Below are 22,370 nucleotides of genomic sequence, written 5' to 3'. Positions count from 1 at the left end.
TTTGCATTCATGTTTCTTGACTTCCCATCTACTTCATAGTTCTGTGAAAGTTTGGGAGGATCCAAATTTCATCAAGAATTCCCCAGCTTCAGTGTGGATACGAACTATTATTGTTTTAGTAATTCAGTGGGAGTGTGGTATAGCATGCATGAGAATGTACTAGAAGATGGTAAAGTCTCCACCATTGTTCACACAGCACATCCAAAGGCAGAGAGAGTCTGCATCCTAGAAATGACTTCTTGGCATACCATCAAACGTCAGGCATATGCTGAGTGCTGTTCACCTAGAAAGCTGTGTTCTGCACCAACACGGAGATGATTTTATATGTTCTGTTCAGCCTGGGGTATGTACTCTGTAAGAGCGTGCTATAGCTTTTATTGTTTTGTTACTGTGAGAAACAGTGGAGGGAAAAAGTAAAACTTGACTTTGGCTCACAGTTTAGGCTAAAGTCCATGGCTGGATGGCTGTAGTGTTTCTCGGCCTGTGGTGAAGCGGTTCAGAAATGAGTAGAAGATTGGAGCTCTTCTCATCATGGTAGTCTGGAGGCAGAGAGCATAAAATAATAGAAGGGACCAAATGATCTGTCCAAGACGTTCCCTCAGTCACCTACTTCCCCCAACTAGGACCAGCTTCCACACTCTACCACCTCCACACAATCTATTCAAATACTGATATCAATAAAATAATCTAATTATTATTATTATTGAATAATAATCAGTATTATTATCCAGGGCCTCCAAGATCAAATACTGCCCCCAAACTCCACCTGCAAACAGCATTTGCGCAAGGAAGCACACCTGGATGACACGACCTTTTAGGATATTTCAAGTCCTAAGTTATAGAAAAGCCTTTTCAGTCATCTTTCCTCCCAACCTGTGTGTTAAAGAATCTACTTTCAGTATTAGCCACGTAGGATTGTCACCTTCCTTATGTAGGGATTGTCCTGATACAAGAAGTGAGTTATCCACGTGCACCTGCTATATCCTTCAGTTCCCTCTTCAACAAAACAGTTCAAAACAAAACCGAAAGCACAACCCTTGAAAGAAACCTGGCATCGTAAAAAACAAAACTGTAACCACCTCTAACATCTTGTGACCAGCACTGGCGGGGCCGAGCCTCAGAGTGTAGCAAACTTGATTTCACGAGGAACGAGTCAGTATTTGCTGGCCACTAGAACACGCATTTTCTTTACAGTGAATCTGAGGATCACAGAAGTAATAGAAAACAGAAGGGAAAAGCCAAAAATAATTAAGAAGGTAAAAGTACCCATTCTTAGTAGTGGTTGAATGCATGCTACTGTACCGGAGTAACAGTTGGCCTGTTGATAACTAGCTAATGAGACCCATGGAGAAAAGGTGCAATTATGAGTTAAGTCCACGGTCATGGGGGCCAGTGCTTTACTCGCTCTCCCCCAGACAACCACACACAACCCTATTGAGGACAAAGCAATGACAATTGACTGTATGGACACTGTCTGCTGTCCAGGTCAGGGAGAGGAAAACCGGCAGCCGCATTCACCGCACAGGAGCTCAGTAGTCTATTATGCCAACTGGCAAATAAACCCTGTTAATAGCAACAGTCCAGCAAGCTGTGGCTTGCAATTATTAGATGTTTGGTTCCTTTGTTGGGGAGGGGCCCAGCAAGCAGAGCCTTAGACATAAGATTCCTGGAACCACTCCAGGAATCTGAGGCTACTCTGTTGATTCAGACGTACAATGTAAACCACTCTGTACGTTGCACAAAAGTCAAGTATTCAGAATGAGTGGTGCCTGAGGTCTCATCAACAAGAATAATTAAAGCATAAAAGAACGTCAGTCAGTCTTGGTGAAACCATTTGTAGACCGAATAAGCACCAAAGGATTTTATGGTCAAAAGTACATCAGTGTTTAATAAAAGAACCGCTTTGTCCTAGATGGCTTTATTTGATCGTGTGATTTCTGAGTACTGCGGTAACCCTACTGCTGTGCTGCTGCGGGAGGCAATAGAAATATTTGCATCCGGGTATTTGCCAGAAGGCGCTGTGCTGTGTCATTAAGCTGTCGTGCCTTTTGACGGGACATTATCAGCAGGTAACAGCGAGTGCGCGTCATTGCAACTATCAAAGGATACTTCCCGGGACAAACAGTGAGGTGTGTCTTCTGGGGCTGCCAAGAGTGATCACGCTGAGATTGCTATTGCTGGGCTGCTATAAATACAGCACACGCATTAACACTTAAACAATCATCTCTGGTGGCAGGACTGGAAAATTGCTTAGTGATGATTTGCCAAGTTTTATAATGAAGAATAAATTTTATAAGGATCTTTTTATATAAATTCCAGAAGGAATCAAAAGCGGGGGCCTGCATTTTAAATGCATACCTGGGAACCTCTTGTGTTTAATACATTTCTGTGAACTGGAAGGAGGTAGTTTAACAGCAAATCCCCAAAATTCAGGAAATAGCTTTCTATAGCTATTTCTACAGTTTGAAGTGGCATGCATGTATAAGAGTTATATAAAGATAATATGCAAATGAAGGAAGAAGGTCAGAAGCGACCACTGTTAGAGTCAAGCCTAAATAGATCATTTTGATAAGACATGGCTTAGCCTGTGGGGTGGAAAGAAAACTCATATTCTCTAGGAGTTAAGAGCTATCTCTTTCTACAAGCATGGTGGGATTCCTCTCATTCTCTAGTCTTGTTCTTCTACCGCTGTGGTCCTTATGTTGTCTGAAACTTACCTTCAACTCTCCATCTTTGGGAACCTCCCCATTGCTGCCCCTCCTCTTCAGCTGTGAGCCTTTGCCCACCTCCTGATGGCATTTGAGAGCCTTTTCGAGAGTTTTGAAATCCTATCTAGATATGTGTCATCTCGGTAGACCATTGTCATCTTAGGTACAAACCTGCTTGTCCTATTAGATCTGATACAGAGTCAACCCATCACCCTTCACATTTAAAGAAACAAATACAGAAATAAAACCACAGTGCAAACACAATAATGGTTTCGCGTGCTCTCTGTGTGCCTAGGCTTGTTGTATGGAGCTTACACGCATGACCTGAATTGCACAGCCCTTGTGTGAGGTAGGTATTAGCGCCTTCCCAATTCCACCGATAAAAACAGTTTGAATTAACTCACCCGGTGGTATTGCTAGATAGTGGCTAAGTCAGGTTTCAAACCCACGTCTGTCTGCAGGTGAGTCCTGTACTGATCCTCCACCAGTGTTTCCTAGTCCGTCCGCTGTGATGACAGCCACTGACCCCACAGTGTCTGACACAGCACGCCAGCGTTTCCACACTTGAGATGCAGTTGGCTCCAGGAAGAGGAAGTGGTTTTCTGGTTTCCTTCTATTTGACTTCATTTATTCTCAGAAGATCACGTGGGGTTTGTGGCTATCAGGTTCGACAGCACAGCTCTGTACACTTTTAAGATGGGGCTCACTAGAAACTGGAAAATCAGACACAGAAAAGGCATTAAGAGAAAGTAATCGTTGTTCACCGTTTCTAGAACTTTTCCAACAGGGAAACCAAAGTGTCTTAACTGGTTACTCTTGAGAGATGGTGTTCAGTTAAATTCATTTCTTGTTCCCTTGATTGAGACAGTGTTGGGTTTCCAGAGTGCTACATGACAGGGACATGGCTTCCCCTGCCAAGCATCACCAGGCTAAGTACCTTTATAGAAAATAACAATATATTTCATAGCTGTCTGATGAATGTTAAATCAGAATATCCAAACCTCCTCTAACACTTTTAAATATCTATTTAAATAAATGCTATAAATAAATAGCAATAAATAAATGCTATTTATTGCTTTCTCCCACGTAATGCTCGAGTGTGTAAATGCATTCAAACTGAGATTTTAGACCTCAAAAGGTTACACAGTGTTCTCCAGTTCTTTTCTGCGAATAGAAGCAGGGCTTTGTTTTCTATATATTTTCTCCTATTTTTCACAATATTTAATTATCTAGTCCTATCCTGACATCTTCTGCCCATGTCGCCCCAATCCGAGCCCGACCTGTAGATGAGAAGGGGAAAGAGGGCAGTCCGTGTAGCATGCTTTCTAACCTTCTTCTGGCTCTCATTGACTCCAGCTAGAGATTTGGGGGATGGCAGAGGCCTAAGGGGCTGAGTTTCTCCTGGGTTGGTGTGGATCCTTTGTTAGGGGTGGGCTCTCCGTAACAGCCATAGCTCAGCATTACAGTGAATGACTGGTAGCCTCTCAGCTCTCAGTTCCTTTTCTTAGTCCTGCAATTGGTTCATCGGGATCGAATTACTTTGGTTTCTTGGGGTGATGGTTAGTTTTTGTCACCTCAGCAAAAGCCGGATCATCTGGAAAGAGGGAACTTCGGTTGAGAAAACGCCCCACTGGCCTCCCCATAGGGGCATCTTCATGATTGGTGGGGAAGAGCTCAGTCCACTGTGGGTGGCCCTACCCCTGGCCAGGAGGTGGTATAAAAAGCCAGCTGACCAAGCCACAGAGAAGAGTCCAGTCAGTAGCTTTTCTCCATGGCCTCTGTTCAGTTCCTGCCTTAAGCTTCCTGCCCTGACTTTGCTTCATGGTGTACTATAAACTGAGAGCTGAAATAAACCCTCGCCAATCCAAGTTGCTTTTTTGGTCATGATCTTTGTCACAGCAGTAGGAACCACAGTAGGAAGCCAGGGGAAATACGGGAGTTTTTGCCGAGAAGCATTGGAGGCAAAACCGCTATCCTGACTGATGAGGAAGTGGGATAATTTGTATTAGACAGCTGTGGGCATTGTAAGAGTAGTCTAGAGAATAAGAGGTGTAAACAGTAGGAATTTGTTTCTTCCCATTCTGGAGCCTGGGAATTTTAGGAACAAGAAGCCAGCTGGTTTGTTTTCTAGTGAAAGATGTCTTTTCCTGCCTCTGGCTATCATCTTACCATGTCCTTACATGGTAGGGGGTGGAAGGAGAGCGAAAGGGACAGGAGAGGGGCATAAGAGAAGGAGAGGGAGTGAGTAGCACCTGTGAGAGGTTGATGCTCTAGCAGGGATGTCCTTGAGCGGAGATGTTACACTGCTGTGCCCTCACCTCCCTGGTGTTTAGTCTTCCGAACCAGAGATGAGGTCTTGGAGTGGACTGCTGGTGTTACAGGCTAAATAGGAGAGTTTTCCTATCTGTGAGTCAGTCACAGAGCCAATATCCAAACCCTCTTACAAACTTGCCTGAAGGTTTTGGGCAACACAGTGTTTCTTCTTTTAATTTGTAATTTTTATACTTCAGTGATGATCAGAGTTTATCTAAGGTAATAGCCATGCTATGAACACGATGTCCCTCCTATCAATATAGTCCTTCTGGAATATGCCCAAGGTGTTATATAATTATTTTAAAAGATAGAAATTATTATTTTACTCTTTTGAAAAGCATGAAATGCTACAGCAAAATTGGGGTAGCCCATTTTAAACTTCTCTAACCGTGTAACCAAGCGCCCAAAGCAGCTATACTTTATAAATGACATTATATATACTATATTTCTAATTGCCTGAGTGGAGAATCCTAGAACAGGTGCATACCATGATCATCATCTTGCTTAGATTTAGTAATTGAATGCAAAGCCAACAAGCATTTTTGACATCTTGTTTGCTTTGAGTTATTATCAGAGTTACAGTCAACATGGGCATCACTTATAGTCTGGGACATTTTGAAGACTTTAGGGAAAATTTATAAAACAAAACAAAACAATTCAGACCGATTTTTGATATTTTCTCCACGCAAGTCTTGTCTTTAACAGAATGATCAGCTCCATAGCTAGCCATAATTTTGAGGAATAGGGGGTCAGTCAGTGTGTGATTCTATGTCTTTAAGCCCTGCCTTTTGCTCCTGCAGAGTCCATGCCGACACATGGCCCTCTGGCTCTTTGAAGCAGTGTCTCTTCGTGGTCCACGCTGGTGAGGTCCTTTAGAGCACACGGCCCCTGTCAGCAGATAACCAGCCTACAGGAGGTCAAGTAAGCAAAAATTTAAGAATTATATCATGTGACTTAAACTGTACCAAACAATAAATAGGGCATGGCTATGAGATACAGTTGTTTACACTTGAGGTTTAAGAAAAGGAGCCTGTTGGTGTAAAAAGAGATGCCAGAGTTTGGAAATGTGGGCAACGACAGGGAATCGGCCACATAATAGAGGTGGCTGCTTTCTTTTACCTGGAGTCAGACTAGAAATATTTTAGGCTATTTAATTTAAAATATCTCTGGACAGACCAATCAGCCCAGTTTTGTGGGTGGGTAGAAGCCTTGGGATGTGATGGACATGACTGGCCCCAGCACATCTTCACTTCCAAAAACAGGTGACAAGTGAGATTTGCCCTGTGAAGAGTGCTGTCCCAATTCTGGCTCCCGTGTTGAGTGAATTCTTCACCTCACTTTCTGCTCTATTATTAGGTAATTCTGAAGGAATGGCATGCTTCAGCTTATGCATGAAAGTAGTTCTGCTAGCCATCGCTCCATGCAGCGCCTAATGCAGGCAGATCAGAAAATGGCAGATTAGACATTGGCTTGTCTAATTGTTTGATGAGTAATTGCAATTTTTTTGAAACTAATTGAGAACAAAGCCTGGACAAGTTCACGTGTAGAGCTAAATAGAAACATTAAAGGTAAAATAATATAAATACAAGCTCTGTATTCTTCTTGACAAATGCATAATTTCATTTTTATGCTCAGTTGTAATTTCTGTGTCACCTTCAGACAAGAGTCTATAATGTGTGCTCAGATCAAGATTGACAATACAGGAGGCAAGGAGGCAGGTTTGTTGAAGTTAGCTTGATTTGAAAAATAATCAGGCTAGCTAAAAGACAAAACAATTGTATTTTTATAATATATTATAAGGGGAAAACTCGCAAAACAGGAATGAGACGTCCAAAGGTCAGCTGTGCTGCTAGGGAACCACACAGAGAGAGGGCACCCAGGCCACCCCATTTTTCTCAGGGTCCCAGAAAGCCACACCCTAACTTGGTCCCACTTCTTAAAATAATTGGTTGTCAAAGATTCCCCATCACGGGTTATAGAAGTGGAGGTCTTTGTAAGAATCGGTAGAAAGGAAAGGGAATTCTTGTCTTGCTTGTTCATTTTCGCTGCTGAAAAATTATAAAGGTAATAAAATTTGAAAGAAAATGTGTGAAGAACCTGCCCTAGGCAATAATTAACTGTAAACAAATAATAATTAATAATAATAATAATAATAATTAACTGTAAACAAATCAACCCAGTAGCTTCCCAGGTTTCCTTGAAAGGCTGTCTTACCTAGAAATCTTGTTACAAATTCCCTGAACCCAAAAATCAATTTATACTTAGTGTTTTAGACACACACATTTCAGGGACTGCTGTAGTAGGGGCTCAAGGAGGAGGCAGGTTGGCATCCTGGATATTGGAGCTGTAGAACTTGTTGCATTTTTATCAGAAACACTGTAGCTTTGAATTGCTTTGTCACTGTGGGATATCAATAAAAATAAGTAATTATCATAGGGTTTTTAAATTCCATTGTGATAAACTATGGTGGATGGGCTTTCTTTGACCCAAACTGCACCTGAAGGATGCAAACAAGTTAAAGAGGACATGCCCTGCCCCATAGTAACTAATACAATAGCAAACAAGTCTTCTGAAAACATAAGAAAAGTGTTACCTGCTTCCCGAATTTATTTTTTTTCAATCCCTCTGGGTTCCCTGAATAACTTCATTCTGGTTTCCTTTGTGTGAACGCTTGTGAACGGGCCTTTGAAATTTTTACAATCTCGATGAAAAACTCAGACATAGATTGCCTTACTTTACAATCAGAGTTTTTCAGTTAAACTAGTGTTTGTACTTAATCTGTTGTCTTTCTTGGTACTTCCAGGGGTTCTTTACTGAACCCCTGTGCTCTCCCCTTTGATGCTGCCAGTTTCATATAGCAGGGATAACGTGTAACCCAGAGGTCATGTGTCTATCTCCTAAAAGTTAGCTCAGCTCACATCTGTTATTAATCAAGGATGGCCGGGGGTGTAGGTTCTCAGTTTGCAGAGAGATGCTTCTGCCTTGTTAATAGAGCTATGGGTTGTAAAGCAGAGTAACCCATGTTAATCCTCAAGCTGCTGAGAAGGCTGCTGACAGTCTCTTCTCGTTCTCCTAGGCTTACAACTTTATATTTCGTTATTTCTACATTCTTATTTCTGCAATCTACATTTTTATATTCTTATTATTGGACACTTGAGGCCCAACAGTAAAGAATCCTGGGCTGCAGTAACAGCCCAGCCTCGCCTGTAGTGCTTTTCACGCTGTTTAACTTCTTACACTCTGAAAATAAATGTTTGTATGAAGGAGAATTTCTGTCTGTGGTGTGTTGATCTGGTCTCTCCTGGATGTGCTTTCACTCCAAGCCTTCTCCTTGTGTTTCAGTGAGGACCACAGTCTACAGGCTGTGGTGGCCCTAAACCAGTGTTAAACCCTATTTGATGAAAGCTTTTCATTCTATTTTTTATTATCTTCCTGGTTTTCAAAATACTGGGTGTTCACTATCGTCAAAGTGATACCTACAGGTAAGTGTGTAGTAGAAGACTTATAGCCAGTTATGCAATGGCTAAGAGATAATTTATTACAAGATTTATTCTAGAGTTAGTTCTACATGGTCTATGTAAGAAAGCCATTTGTTTTGTGGCTTTGTGTGCTTACCAGAAAATTACGGCAGTTCCTTGTGATACTACAGAAGTAAATATTACCTTAATGCACATAGTAACACAATTTAAAATGTGTTAAAAATCCATAGTTAACCTCCTTAATTTGGGTAGATATTGAAAATACTCAATGAGCACATTTCTTTTGTGAGTGACTCTGTGTAGACTTTTAACATTTATTAGAAATACTTCCTTGGGGGTTGGCTGTATTACTCAGCCTTCTCCAGAGAAGCAGAACCAAAAGAATGTTATTACAGAAGATGACTTATTGCCTAACTCAGAGGATCCCAGAGGCTGAAAAGTCCCACAGTGAATGCTTGCAGGATGGAGAGCACATCTTCCCAGACTGAATAAGGTGGAAGCCTCAGAATGGCAGAAGGGCCAAGGGCAGCCCCAGTTTAAGTAGGACCAAAGGCTTGGCTGTCCCTAGAGACGGGTCCACTTGTGCAAGTCTGTGGTCAATAATTAAAGAACCTGGAGTCTCATGTCCTTAGACAACAACAGTGAACAAGGGTGCTTGCCCAGAAACGGGAGCATGAGCAAAGGCTAGTTTCCTACTTCTGCTTTTGTGTTCCATTTTTCCCGTGGTCTTTCCCATCCCCGGGGATTCCTATCTGCCCAGCTCCTTCACACGGGAAACAGTCTTCTCAAAATCCCCTTTCACAGATACTCCTAGAAGTGAAAATTACCAGTTTTCTAGGCATCTTCTTAATTCAGCCAAGTTGACAACCAAATTAGCAGGCACAGATGTCTGAATATATTACAGGTGCTCACTAAATAGTCCAGAAAATATGTGAAAGTTGACTTGTATCACTATCTGTGCATCTTCCTAACGTCACCACTTCACCATCGCACGAACTGTTCTGGTTCCACAAAGAAGATGACACTGGTTAATGCCAAATGCTAAATATCTTTCTGGAAACCATACAAAGGACAAGGAGACCGGACCTGGTGGCAGGGGCTGGGAGACATCCACAAATAATTCAATAGCAAAACTTTAGGAGCCTGGAAGACACTGTGAAATGCTAACTATAGCATCTATCGGCCAAGCAGTTGAGGTAGAAAACCTTGTGTGGGAACCTTTCCTGAGACAACAGGAAAGGATGGGAATGTGGAGGAAACACACTGATACCCATGAACCAACATCAGATGAGGATCCAAAAAACAACATGCCCTGCTGAGTGACAGGTATACCCAAGCGGAAAGCCTTGCCGGAAGAAACAGAGAAAGACGCTTGCATTCTATGCAGATCTCTGAGAGTTCATCTTTGAACAAACAAGAAAAGGGAAGGAAATGATAGGTTTCTTGGTAGCATCTTCTCACGCTGAAGCTGGGGTTGACAGAATTGGTACCCAAGTGCTCGTGAACTTCACATTTCAGCAGGCAGATTCAGGCCTTGTCAGCATTGGTTCCTTTGTCCTGTGGAAACTTAGCATGCTGTCAACAGTTCTGACCCACGAGGCTGTTATCAGTTCACTCCCTTCTCTTCGCCCGTGACTGACTCCTTACAGTGCAACCTGCTTGGCTGTCTGTACTGGGAAACAGTCGGTCAGCTCTGAAGCTCTTCCCAGAACCGACTTGCCCGTTTCCTCTTATTTTCCAGTTCACAATCTCTGGATTTCCTGGAAATTCGTTTCTTATGTAAATATTCCCATGTTTAAAAATGACATCATTTTGTTCTTTTTTGCTTTCTGATGTCTGTTGGGACTTCTACACTGGGCCACAGATTATTTAAACCTGTGGTGCTTCATTTTCAAGCAATCGAAAATTTCTTGTATCATTGTTTTCTTTGCAATTTTTCACAGATAGAATTTCTGTCAATTTAATTTTATGGTGACTTACTTGGTGGTCCAACATATGCTTAATTTTGGCAGTGTTCCAGGAGACTTGGGCATTATGGAAACTGCCACTGTTGGTGAGCTCTGTCATTGTTAAGAGCTGCACCATTATTGAGTGCAATGCACCAAACAAATCAGTGGGACCAACCTTAGGAATTGTTCTTGGACCCACAACACAGGTGCTGAAATTCCCTTTTATTGTTTGCTAGGAAGAGTGGTGCATTTGTCTGTTTCTCCTTTCTACATTAAAGCTGTGATTTTTAGGACATATACTATGCATTATGTTGTCTTCCTTGATAAACTGACCTTCTCAAGCCAATGAAATGTTATACCATTTCCTAATAAGGATATTGGAGTTAATGTTGGCTCATATTAATATTATGCTAGATAGCCTAACTTATTTATTTATGAACATAAGTTTAAAACACTTTAGTAAATTAAAAAAACCCAGTTGTTCATTGGAAGAATAATATATTACTACCAATTAAGGTTTTTCCTAGAAATCAAAGCTTATTAAATCTGAAATTAATTCATCATATCCTTGGAGTCAAAAGAAAATCATATGCAAATATCTACAGTTGAAAAAATTCAGTTGAAAATAATTTAATAGTCTTTGTAGATGTTTAAAAAAATAATGATAATTCAGGGTTGGCAAGATGACTCTGTAGGTAAGGATCCTGATGCATATATGTGAGGATGCATATTTTGATACCCAGCACCCATTTTGTTTTTTTTTGTTTTTTTTTTTTGGTTTTTCGAGACAGGGTTTCTCTGTGGTTTTGGAGCCTGTCCTGGAACTAGCTCTTGTAGACCAGGCTGGTCTCGAACTCACAGAGATCCGCCTGCCTCTGCCTCCCGAGTGCTGGGATTAAAGGCATGCGCCACCACCGCCCGGCCCCAGCACCCATTTTAAGCTGGATTCAGTGGCCCATGTTGGTATTCTAGCACTGGGGTGCAGGCAAAACCAGGGGAATCCACAGAACTCTTCAACTCTTCAGTCTTGTGGAATCAGTGAGCTCCAGTTTCAGAGAGATCCTGTCTTAAAAAGTTAGGTAAAAAACCATCAGAGAAAACATTAGATGTTAATCTCTGGTCTCCATATGCACACAAACACACTTGTATGTTCAGATGTATGCCTACATATACACACCCATATACACATGTATAGACACCATACAGATACACACTCAGACATGTACATACAATAACAATGACTCAACAAATTAAATTATAAGCATTTTATTAACATGAAACACATGTGCATACACAAACATATATATATATATATATATATATATATATATATATATACACAATATTAGCCCAAAGAGAATGTCATAACTAATGACAAAATTCTAGAAACAGTTCTGCTATATGTACAAATAAGGTGGCACTGCTCAAACCTGGCGTGTCCCTGTGATGACCAGTTTAACCAACAAAGCAGAAAGAAGAACTTGGACTCAAAAACAAGCAAGCTAAAGAAAAGTTATATTTGATAAATTGTCACCTAGAAATCCCAGAAGTATCTCACTAGAAATTTCCAACTGTTAACTCACTTCCAGCTTCTAAAACAGGCTTCAATCAAAACATAAGTCTGACTCATTGAAAAAAAATTTTCTTTGTTGGGAATAAGAAGAATCTGGAGAAACTGAAAATGAAAATGCTGAGCTGGGGAGAGAGGGGATAGGTAGGAAATTTTTCTCTAATAGAAATCATGGAAATATGAATAGAGAAGGATGGGTACAAGGCCACTGGGTGTAGGGAAAGAACATGAACAGACATTGTGCATAAGAAGAAACAGAAAAAGCATTTCAGTACATTAAAAGGTATTCAAACCCACATAAAATGCTACTTGTCATCTAGTATTTATTGAAGAAATGAGGGATTGAAAGTCTGTGTTCTAAACTTGCCTGCATTCTGCAGGGAGACTTTAAGGATGAACAAGAACTACGGTAAGGATGGTTTAACCACCCTGGGTGGAGCAGAATGCAGTTGACAGAATTTGGAAGGCAAATTTTTTATTTCATTTCATTTTATTTTATTTTGGTTTTTGCAAGGCAGGGTTTCTCTGTAGCTTTGGTACCTGTCCTGGAACTAGCTCTTGTAAACCAGGCTGGCCTCAAGCTCACAGAGCTCCACCTGCCTCTGCCTCCCGAGTGATGGGATTAAAGGTGTGCGCCACCACCACCCAGCTTTTTATTTTGTTTTTTTAAAAAGACTTTCCTCTTTTCATTTTGCATACGAATCCCAGTTCCCACCTCCTCCCATTCTCTCTTCCTCATCCCCACCCCATCCACTTCTCAGAGAGGGTAAGGTACATTGCTTTGAGGAAGGACCAAAGCCCTCCCTACAATATCTAGGCTGAGTAAGCTATCCCTCCAAAGAGAATCAGTTTTAAAAGGCCAGTACAAGCAGTAGGGATACATTCTGCTGCCACTGCTAGTAGCTCCACAGTCTGTCCCCAGTCAAACAACTGTCATCCACATTCAGAGGGACTAGATTGGACCTATGCTGTTTCCTTTCCTATTCGGCTGGAGTTGGTCAGCTCCCATTAGCTCAGGTCAGCTGTTTTAATGGGTGTCCTCATCATGGTCTTGACCTCTTTGCTCATATTCTCACTCCTCCCACTCTTCAATTGGACTTTGGGAGCTCAGTCCAGTGCTCCACTGTGGATCTCTGTTTCTGCTTTCATCAGTTGCTGGATGAAGGTTCTATGGTGACATGTAAGATAGTCATCAATCTGACTATAGGGCAAGGACAATTAATACCCTCTCCACTATTGCTTAGGGTGTTAGCTGGGGTCATCTTTATGGATTCCTGGGAATTTTTCTAGTGCCAGGTTTCTTGCTAGCCCCATAATGGCTCCCTCAATCAAGATATCTCTTTCCTTGCTCTCCATCTGTCCTTCCCCCATCTCAATTATCCCATTCCCTCAAGTTCTTCTTTCCCTTCCCCTTCTTCTCTCCTCTTTCCCTTCTATTCTCCTTTCTCCTCCCAACCCCATGTTCCCAATTTTGTCAAAAGATATTGTCTATTTCCCTGTCCCAGGGGGATCTATATATGTTTTTCTTAGAGTTCTCTGATGTGGGAGGGTCTTCTGTTTGTATTGATTTCATTGGTTAATAAAGAAACTGCCTTGGCCCATTTGATAGGCCAGCCCTTAGGTGGGTGGAGTAGACAGAACAAAATGCTGGGAAGAAAAGAAGTGAGGTCAGATGCCATGGAGCCAGATGCGATGGAGCCAGCTGCCAGGTCAGACATGCTGAATCTTTCCCAGTAAGACACCACCTCATGGTGCTACACACATTATTAGAAATGGGTTAAGCAAGATATGAGAATTAGCTAAGAAGCGGCTAGATATAACGGGCCAGGCAGTGTTTATATGAATACAGTTTGTGTGTTGTTATTCCGGGGCTAAGCTAGCCTTGCGGGAGCCAGCCAGGACCAAAAGCAGGCCTGCTGCTCCTTCTACAAATGGTGCCCAACATGGGGCTCGAACCCATGACCCTCAGATTAAGATTGAGCTAGCCAGGTGGGAGCTGGGCAGGACAAAAAGCAGGCCCACTGCTCCTTCTACAGTTCTCCTTGTTCTTTAGCTTCTCTGGGGTTGTGGACTATAGACTCATTATCCTTTGCTTTAAAGCTAGTATCCTCTTATGAGTAAGTACATACCAAGCTCATCTGTCTGAGTCAGGGTTGCCTCACAATGTTTATTTCCAGTTCTATCCATTTGCATGCAAACTTCAAGATGTCATTGTTTTTTTACTGCTGAGTAAATTGTATAAATTTACCACTTTACTGAGTAAATTGTGTAAATATACCACTTTTTAAAAATCCATTCTTTGGTTGAGGGGCATCTTGGTTCTTTCCAGGTTCTGGCTATTACAAATAATACTGCTACAAACATAGTTAAACAAATGTCTTTGTAGTATGATTGAGCATCATTTGGGGATATGCCTAAGAGTGGTATTTCTGGCTCTTGAAGTAGGTTGATTCCCATTTTTTCTGAGAAATTGCCAAACTGATTTCCAGAGTGGTTTTATAAGTTTGAATTTCTACCAGCAGTGGAGGAGTGTTCCCCTTACTCTACATCTTCTCCAGCATAAGCTATCATTGATGTTTTTGATCTTAGCCATTCTGACAGGTATAAGTTGGTATCTCAGAGTTACATTGATTTGCATTTCCCTGATGGTTAAGGATGTTGAACATGTCCTTAAGTGCTTTTTTTTTTTGGCCATTTAAGGTGCTTTCATTGAGAATTCTCTGTTTAAATCTGTACTCCATTTTTAAATGGATTATTTGATATTTTGATGTCTAATTCCTTAAGTTCTTTATATATTTTGGAAATCAGTCCTTTGTCTGATATATGGTTGGTGAAGATATTTTCCCATTCAATAGGCTGCCTTTCTGTCTTATTGACTGTGCTTCCTGCTTTACAGAAGCTTCTCAGTTTCAGGAGGTCCCATTTAATTATTGTTGCTCTCAGTGCCTGTGCTACTGGTGTTATATTTAGAAAGTAGTCTCTTGTACCCAAGTATTGAAGGCTACTTCCTACTTTCTCTTCTCTCAGGTTCAGTGTGGGTGGATTTATATTGAGGTCTTTAATCTATTTGGACTTGAGTTTTGTTCATGGGGATAGATATGGATCTATTTGTATTCTTCTACATGTTGACATCCAGTTGTACCAACAATTTATTGAGTATTCTTTCTTTTTTTCCATTGTATAATTTTAACTTCTTTGTCAAAACTTCACTGTTCATGGGTGAGTGGATTAATATTGGGGTCTTTGATTCAATTCCATTCGTCTACCTGTCTGTTTTTATGCCAACACCAGGCTGTTTTTATACCTTAGCTCTATAATAGAGCTTGATGTCAGGGATGGTGATGCATGCAGAAGTTCCTTTATTGTACAGAATTTTTTTTGGCTATCCTGGGTTTTTCATTTTTCCATATGAAGTTGAGTATTGTTCTTTCAAGGTCTGTGAAGAATTGTCTTGGGATTTTGGTGGGGATTGCGTTGAATCTATAGATTGCTTTTGGTAGAATTGCCATTTTTATTATGTTGATCCTATCTGTCCAAGAGCATGGAGGATTTTTCCATTTTCTCATATCTTCTTCAATTTCTTTCTTCGAAGACTTAAAATTCTTTTCAAACAGGTCTTTCACGTCTTTGCATGGTGTTACCCCCAGATATTTTCTGTTAATTGTGACTGTTGTAAAGGGTCATGTTTCTCTGATTTATTTTTCAGCTCCTTTACCATTTGTATATAGGATGGCTAATGATTTTTTTGAGTTGATCTTGTATTCTGCCACATTACTGAGGGTATTTATCAGCTGTAGGAGTTCCCTGGTAGAGTTTTTGGGGTCACTTTTGTATACTATCATATCCTGCAAATAGAGAAAGTTTGACTTCTTTCTTTCCAAGTTGAATCCCCTTGATCTCCATTTGTTGTCTTAATACTTTAGCTAGAACTTTAAGAACTATTTTGAATAGATATGGGGAGAGTGGACAGCCTTGTTTCTAACTTTAGTGGAATCACTTTGAGCTTCTTTCCATTTAATTTGATATTGGCTGTCAGCTTGCTGTATATTGCTTTTATTATGTTTAGATATGTTCCTTGTTTCCCTGATCTCTCCAAGACCTTTATCAAGAAGGAGTGTTGGATTTTGTCAAATGCTTCTTCAGCATCTAATAAGATGATCATATGGTTTTTTTTATTTCAATTTATTTATATGGTGGATTACATTGGCAGATTTTCTTTCCTATGTTGAACCATCCCTGCATCTCTGGGATGAAGCCTACTTGGTCATGGTGAATGACTTTTCTAATGTGTTCTTGGATTTGGTTCACCAATATTTTACTGAGTATTTTGCAACAATGTACATGAGTGAGATTGGTTTGTAATTCTCTTTCTTGGTTGAGTCTTTGTGTGGGTTCAGTATCAGGAAAACTGTAGTCTCATAAAAAGAGTTTGGTAATGTTCCTTCTCTTTCTATTATGTGGAACAATTTGAGGAGTATAGGTTAGCTTTTCTTTGAAGTTCTTGTAGAATTCGGCACTGAAACCATCTGGCCATTTTTTTTTTGCTTGTTTGTTTTGATTGGGAGGCTTTTGATGACTGCTTCTATTTCCTTGCAGGCTATAGGTCTATATAAATTGTTCACCTGGTCTTCATTTAATTTTGGTATGTGGTACCTATCCAGAAATTTGTCTATTTTTTTTTTTTTTACATTTTCCTATTTGATGTAGTACAGGTTTTGTAGTATGACCTAGTGATTCTCTGGATTTTCTCAGTGTCTATTGTTATTTCCCCCTTTTCAATTCTGATTTTGTTAATTTGGATGTTCTCTCTCTGCCTTTAATTAGTTGCCCGAGGGTTTGTCTATCTTGCTGATTTTCTCAAAGAACCAGCTCTTTTTTGCATTGATTCTATGTTTCTATTTTATTGATTTCAGCTCTCAATTTGATTATTTTCTGTCATCTACTCCTCCAGGGTGAGTCTGTTTCTTTTTTTTCTAGAGCTTTCAGGTGTGCTTTCTTTATGTAGGCACTGAGTACTATGAACTTTCCTCTTAGCATGGATTTCAAAGTGCCGCATAGGTTTGGGCATGGTGTGCCTTCATTTTTGTTGAATTCTAGGGTGTCTTTAATATCTATTTTTATTTCTTCCTTGACCCAGGGTGACTCAATAGTTCACTGTCCAATTTCCACAAGATTGTAGGTTTTCTGCAATTAGTATTATTGTTAAATTCTAACTTTAAACCATGGTGATCCAATAGGATACATGGGGTTACTCCAATTTTTTTTTAATCTGTTGAGGTTTGCTTAATTACCAACTATTTGGTCAGTTTTAGAGAAGGTTTTATGAAGTCCTGAGAAGAAGGTACATTCTTTTGTGTTTGGGTGAAATGTTCTGTAGATGTCTATTAAGTCCACTTGAGTCATGACATCTGTTAGTTCTCTTATTTCTCTGTTAAGTTTATGCCTGGTTGACCTATCCATTGTGGAGAGAGGGGTGTTGAAGTTTCCTCCTATTAGTATGTAGGGTTTGATGTGCTGTTTAAGCTTTAGTAATTTTTTTTTTCATATGTGAGTGCTTTTGTATTTGGGGCATAGATGTTCAGGATTGTGTCTTCATCTTGATGAATTTTTCCTGTGATAAGTATGAAGTGTCCTTCTCCATCTCTTCTGATTGATTTTAGTTTGAAGTCTATTTTGTTAGACATTAGGATAGCTATACCAGTTTCTTAGGTCCATTTGATTGAAAAATCTTTTCCCATCCCTTTACTCTGAGGTAATGTCTGTCTTTGAGGTTGAGGTGTATTTCTTGAATACAGTAGAAGGATGGATCCTGCTTTTGTGTCCATTCTTTTAGCCTGTGTCTTTTTATAGGAAAATTGAGTCCATTGATATTAAAAGATATTAATGACCAGTGACTGTGAATTCTTATTTTTTGGTGGTAGTGTTTGTGTTTTCCCCTTCTTTGGGGTTTTCTGGTGTGCGGTTATCTGTTGCCTGCATTTTTGTGGTTACAGTTAGCTTCTTTGGGTTGGAGTTTTTCCTTCTAGTATTTTATGTAGGACTGGATTTGTGGATATGTTTTGTTTAAATCTGGTTTTGTCATGGAATATCTTGTTTTTTCCATTGATGGTGATTGAAAGCTTTTCTGGGTATAGTCATCTGGATTTCCATTCATGGCCTTTTAGTGTCTACAGTACATCTGTTCAGGACCATTGAGAAGTTGGATACAATTCTGATAGATCTGCCTTTAGATGTTACCTAGCCTTTTTCCTTTGCAGCTCTTAATATTCTTTCTTTTTTGTTGTATGTTTTGTGTTTTGATTATTATATGGCAAGGGGCCTTTTTTTTGGTTCAGTCTGTTTGGTGTTCTGTAAGCTTCTTGTACCTTCATAGAGATAACCTACTTTAGGTTGGAAAAGTTTTCTTCAATGATTTTGTTCAATATATTTTCTGTGCCTTTGAGCTGGAGTTCTTCTCCTTCTTTTATGCCTATCATCCTTAGGACTGTTTTTTCCATGGTGTCCAGATTTCATGGGTGTTTTGTCTTAAGAATTTGTTGCATTTGACATTTTCTTTGACCTATTAATCTATTTTCTCTATGATGTGGGATTCCCCTCTGTATGCTATGAATTTGTTTTATTTCTTTGGTTAAGAAAGAAGTTGCTTTAGCCTATAGCAGGGCAGAATATAGACATGCTTGATGAGATATATATATATATATAGAGAGAGAGTAGGCAGTGTCAGAGATTTGCCATGCAGCTGCAAAAGAAGAAAGATGCCAGAACAGATCCTTACCTGTTAAGCCACAGCCTCATGGAAATACACAGATTAATAGATATGGGTTAATTAAGATGTAATAGTTAATAATAAGCCTGAGCTAATAGGCTAAATAGTGTTGTAATTAATATAGCTTCTATGTGATTATTTTTGTCTGGGCAGCCGGCAAACAAACAATCAGCCTCTGTTTACAGATGACACCAGAGTTGGGCAACTATATCCACATAAAAACTGAGAGAGCTTGGGAAGGAATTCTAGATACAAAAGAACAGAGTTAAGCACAGCTTCTTGGTAGCCATTTTTTAAAAAAATATTGGCTCTGTTTTCTGGCAGGAAGCAGAGTTGTGGCTTCTTTAAAAAATAGTGGCTTCCTGGTTCATGCTAGTAGCATGAACTCTGGTTTATTCAAGAGGTCTTGTACTTAAATGGAGTCTGCAAGCAGCATGTTACAAATTGCTTAATGGTGCCATAGACCTGCTACATCCCTGGAGTTGGGGCATTGAGCATGGCTCACAGAGCTGGCGATGAACATACCTCTACCATGTAGAACTGTGTGGGGCCAAAAGGCAAAGCAACCTTATCCCTAGCCATGCTGCTTAGATTTAGAATTTAAAAAAGTACTCCTGGTCAAAAAATGATAACAGATATGCAATAAAGATGAATTCAGACAAAAAGACCTCTGAATGGGTCACAGTGTTGGATAAATGTACATAGGCTTAAGACAGAGAAGAAAAACAGTATAGGCAATTATAAAAAGAAATAGGTTTTAAAAAGTAAAATAAAGTCTTTAAAGAAACAATAAATGTAATATGAAAGAATACACACAGTCATAGATTAAGGGATTAAAGAAAAAAGCCATGTAAAGATGAAAAATACTCAAAGAGTCTGAATTAATCATATTATTGTGTTCTCTTTGAATTTTTTGACTGCAGAGAGACATTTGATTCTGGGGGCTGCTAAGCTAAATCAACATGTATATTTTAAAGGTATCTTCACTTAAAATTTGAGTCTAAGGATATGTTACTTTGGAAAAGAGGTTCTGCTTTTGTTTACACAGAAGATGAGAACCTGTGAATTCCTTCCAGGCTAATGTGGTTTGATAGAACAAGAACCCCCTGAAAGATCTCTATGAACTCTAAGGAAACTTTGTCCAACAAACAACAGGAAGTAGCTTGAAGAAAACCACAGTCAAATTCCCAAAATGATTGTTTATAAATGTTTGTTTTCATTTAAATGGGAATATGATATAGAGATGAATACTTTGTATTGGTATGGATCTTAGTCTATTGATACAAATTGAAGGAAAATTTGTTACACTGTATATATATAGAGAGATATAGATAGATAGATATAGATAGATATTTCTGCTCTTGTTTACAGTATTTTGTTTGTGTAATTCATTTAAAAATGTAGTGTATAACTATGAAATAAAGATTAATAGTTAATCATCTATAATAGCCAAACTTGTAGTCATGTTAGGTTTTCTTATTCAGATGGGTAGGTATTCTTTAAACCTTTCAAAGACTTGCAGAATATGGCATTTAAAATGTTTTAAGAACTTAGACTTTTCTTAATAGTGAGACATGTCTGCTTCTGGCAGCACCAACACTTCAGAGAAGTTTATAGGCAGTGAAGAAACCCATTTTGGAATTTGCCTTCAATGTGACAAAGCTAGCCATTTGGGGAAGAAACTGTTCTTGTCTGTACTGCTTGATGGTATTCTGTATAAACTAGACTTGCAGAACCCATAGGAAAGTGACTGCTGAACTTTCCAAAAGATAGGATGGTCCTTTAGGGTTCCTTCTGATTATGAAAGATTGTGCCAGACATTCTGCAGGACACAGAAGAACACGACTAACAAACCGCCAATATATGTGAAACAACCTTTCAAATTTTCTGCTTCGTGGAAATATTTGCCAGATACCATGGGCTTATAGGCTGAAGATGGATGATCCAATGTTAAAAAAGAACTTTGGGTGACTGTCTGTCAATTCTAGAACTTTGGAAGCTGCATACAATGCACTTCCTGTTTACTTAGGTGATATTTTATCCTTCTGTGGTCTTTGAAAACTTGAAGACAAATAGTTATAGTTTTCCTTAGTTATGATAAAAGATAAAGTAGATATAAAACTTTAGACTCACAAAGATAGTTGATATTTTCCTTAATTTGCCAAATGTAAATTGACTAAATATTGTACCTATAATTCTTGCTTAATAACTGTTTTGTTTATGTAATTTTACCATATTAAAGTTAAAACCTTCCTTTTCATTTAGACAGAAAAAGGGAGATGATGTGGGATTCCTCTCTCTATGCTGTGAATGTTTTATTATCTTTGGATAATAACAAACTGTTTTGGCATAAAGCAGGGCATAATATAGCTATGCCTAGAAGATTATATATATATATATATATATATATATATATATATGTAGAGATAGATAGATAGATAGATAGATAGATAGATAGATAGAGTAGGCAGAGTCAGAGAGATGCTATGGAGCTGCCAAAGGAGAAGACACCAGAACAGAACCTTACCCAGTAAACCACAACCTAGTGGCAATACACAGATTTATAGAAATGGGTTAATTTAAGATTAAGTGTTAGTTAATAAGAAGCCTGAGCTAATAGTCCAAACAGTGCTGTAATTAATCTAGTTTCTGTTTTATTATTCTGATTTGGTGGCCCAGAAACAAATGAGCAGACTCATTTACATCTCTACACTATCTTCAACACCCGAGATTCTCTCCTTCATCTCTTGTATTCTGCTGGTTATGCTTGTATCTGCAGTTCCCGTTTGTTTTCCCAGATTTTCCATTTCCAGAGTTCCCTTGGTTTGTGTTTTCTTTATTGCCTCTCTTTCAGTTTTCAAGTCTTGAACTGATTGCCTTACCTATTTGATTGTTTTTTCTTGGTTTTCTTGGGTTTCTTTAAGAAATTTATTGATTTCTTCCATTTTTGTTTATCTTTTCCTCCATTTCTTTAAGGAAATTTTTCATTTGCTCTTTAAAGGTCTCTGTCATCCTCATAAAGTTACATTTAAAATTGTTTTCTTCTGCTTCTTCTGGGTTAGGATGATCAAACCCACCTGTTGTATGACCACTGGGTTCTGGTGTTACCATGTTGCTTTTTAGGTTGTTCAATGAATTCTTACATTGGCACCTACTTATCCCTTCCTCCAGTTGGTACTGGCATTGTCTTTCCCTTTTGGTCCAGTCTTTGTAGTTGCTGTGTGTGTCTTTGGAAACTGGTTTTGGACTGCTTTGTACTACCACTGTCTGTCTCTCAGAGAGCCGCTGAAGTCTCTCTTGGCCCACTGTCTTGGTCCACTCTCTTTGTCTGCTGTCTTGGTCTGCTCTGTGCAGTCACAGCCTGTGCTTCAGAGTTCCTATGCGGTCAAGACGGATATGAGGGTTGGGGCAGAGTGGGGCTTATAGCTTAGGAAGCCTACCTGCAGGAAACTTGCCAGCTGGCTGGCTAGAGAAGGCGATGCAGATGGGGGAGGGGCCTGGGGTTTTTCACTCTCGAATATTATAGAAACTGTATTCATTTATTGCTTGTTTTTTCATATATTGAAACTATGCTTAATATCTTTG

General features: G+C 39.5%; 1 protein-coding gene across 3 annotated transcripts in view; it reads left to right on the top strand.

The window, feature by feature from the left end:
- The window catches only part of Il15 (interleukin 15), an 81,597-nt gene that overhangs the window by 15,771 nt on the left and 43,456 nt on the right, over positions 1-22,370 (top strand). For 2 of the 3 annotated variants that reach the window (XM_041663649.1, XM_041663648.1), the window contains exon 2: positions 5,822-5,942. The exons of the other annotated variant lie outside the window; for it this stretch is intronic. The gene's annotated coding sequence lies outside the window, so the exon portion shown is untranslated. The remainder of the gene's footprint in view (positions 1-5,821; positions 5,943-22,370) is intronic. 3 annotated transcript variants of the gene reach the window in all.

This window comes from Microtus oregoni, unplaced genomic scaffold (genome assembly GCF_018167655.1).
Source record: "Microtus oregoni isolate MIOR12 unplaced genomic scaffold, Mior012 000014F_ref0000157, whole genome shotgun sequence".
In the NCBI taxonomy this organism is placed as follows: Eukaryota; Metazoa; Chordata; class Mammalia; order Rodentia; family Cricetidae; genus Microtus; species Microtus oregoni.
The sequence above is the reverse complement of the archived record's forward strand: the minus strand, read 5'-3'. Positions and strand labels throughout refer to the sequence as shown.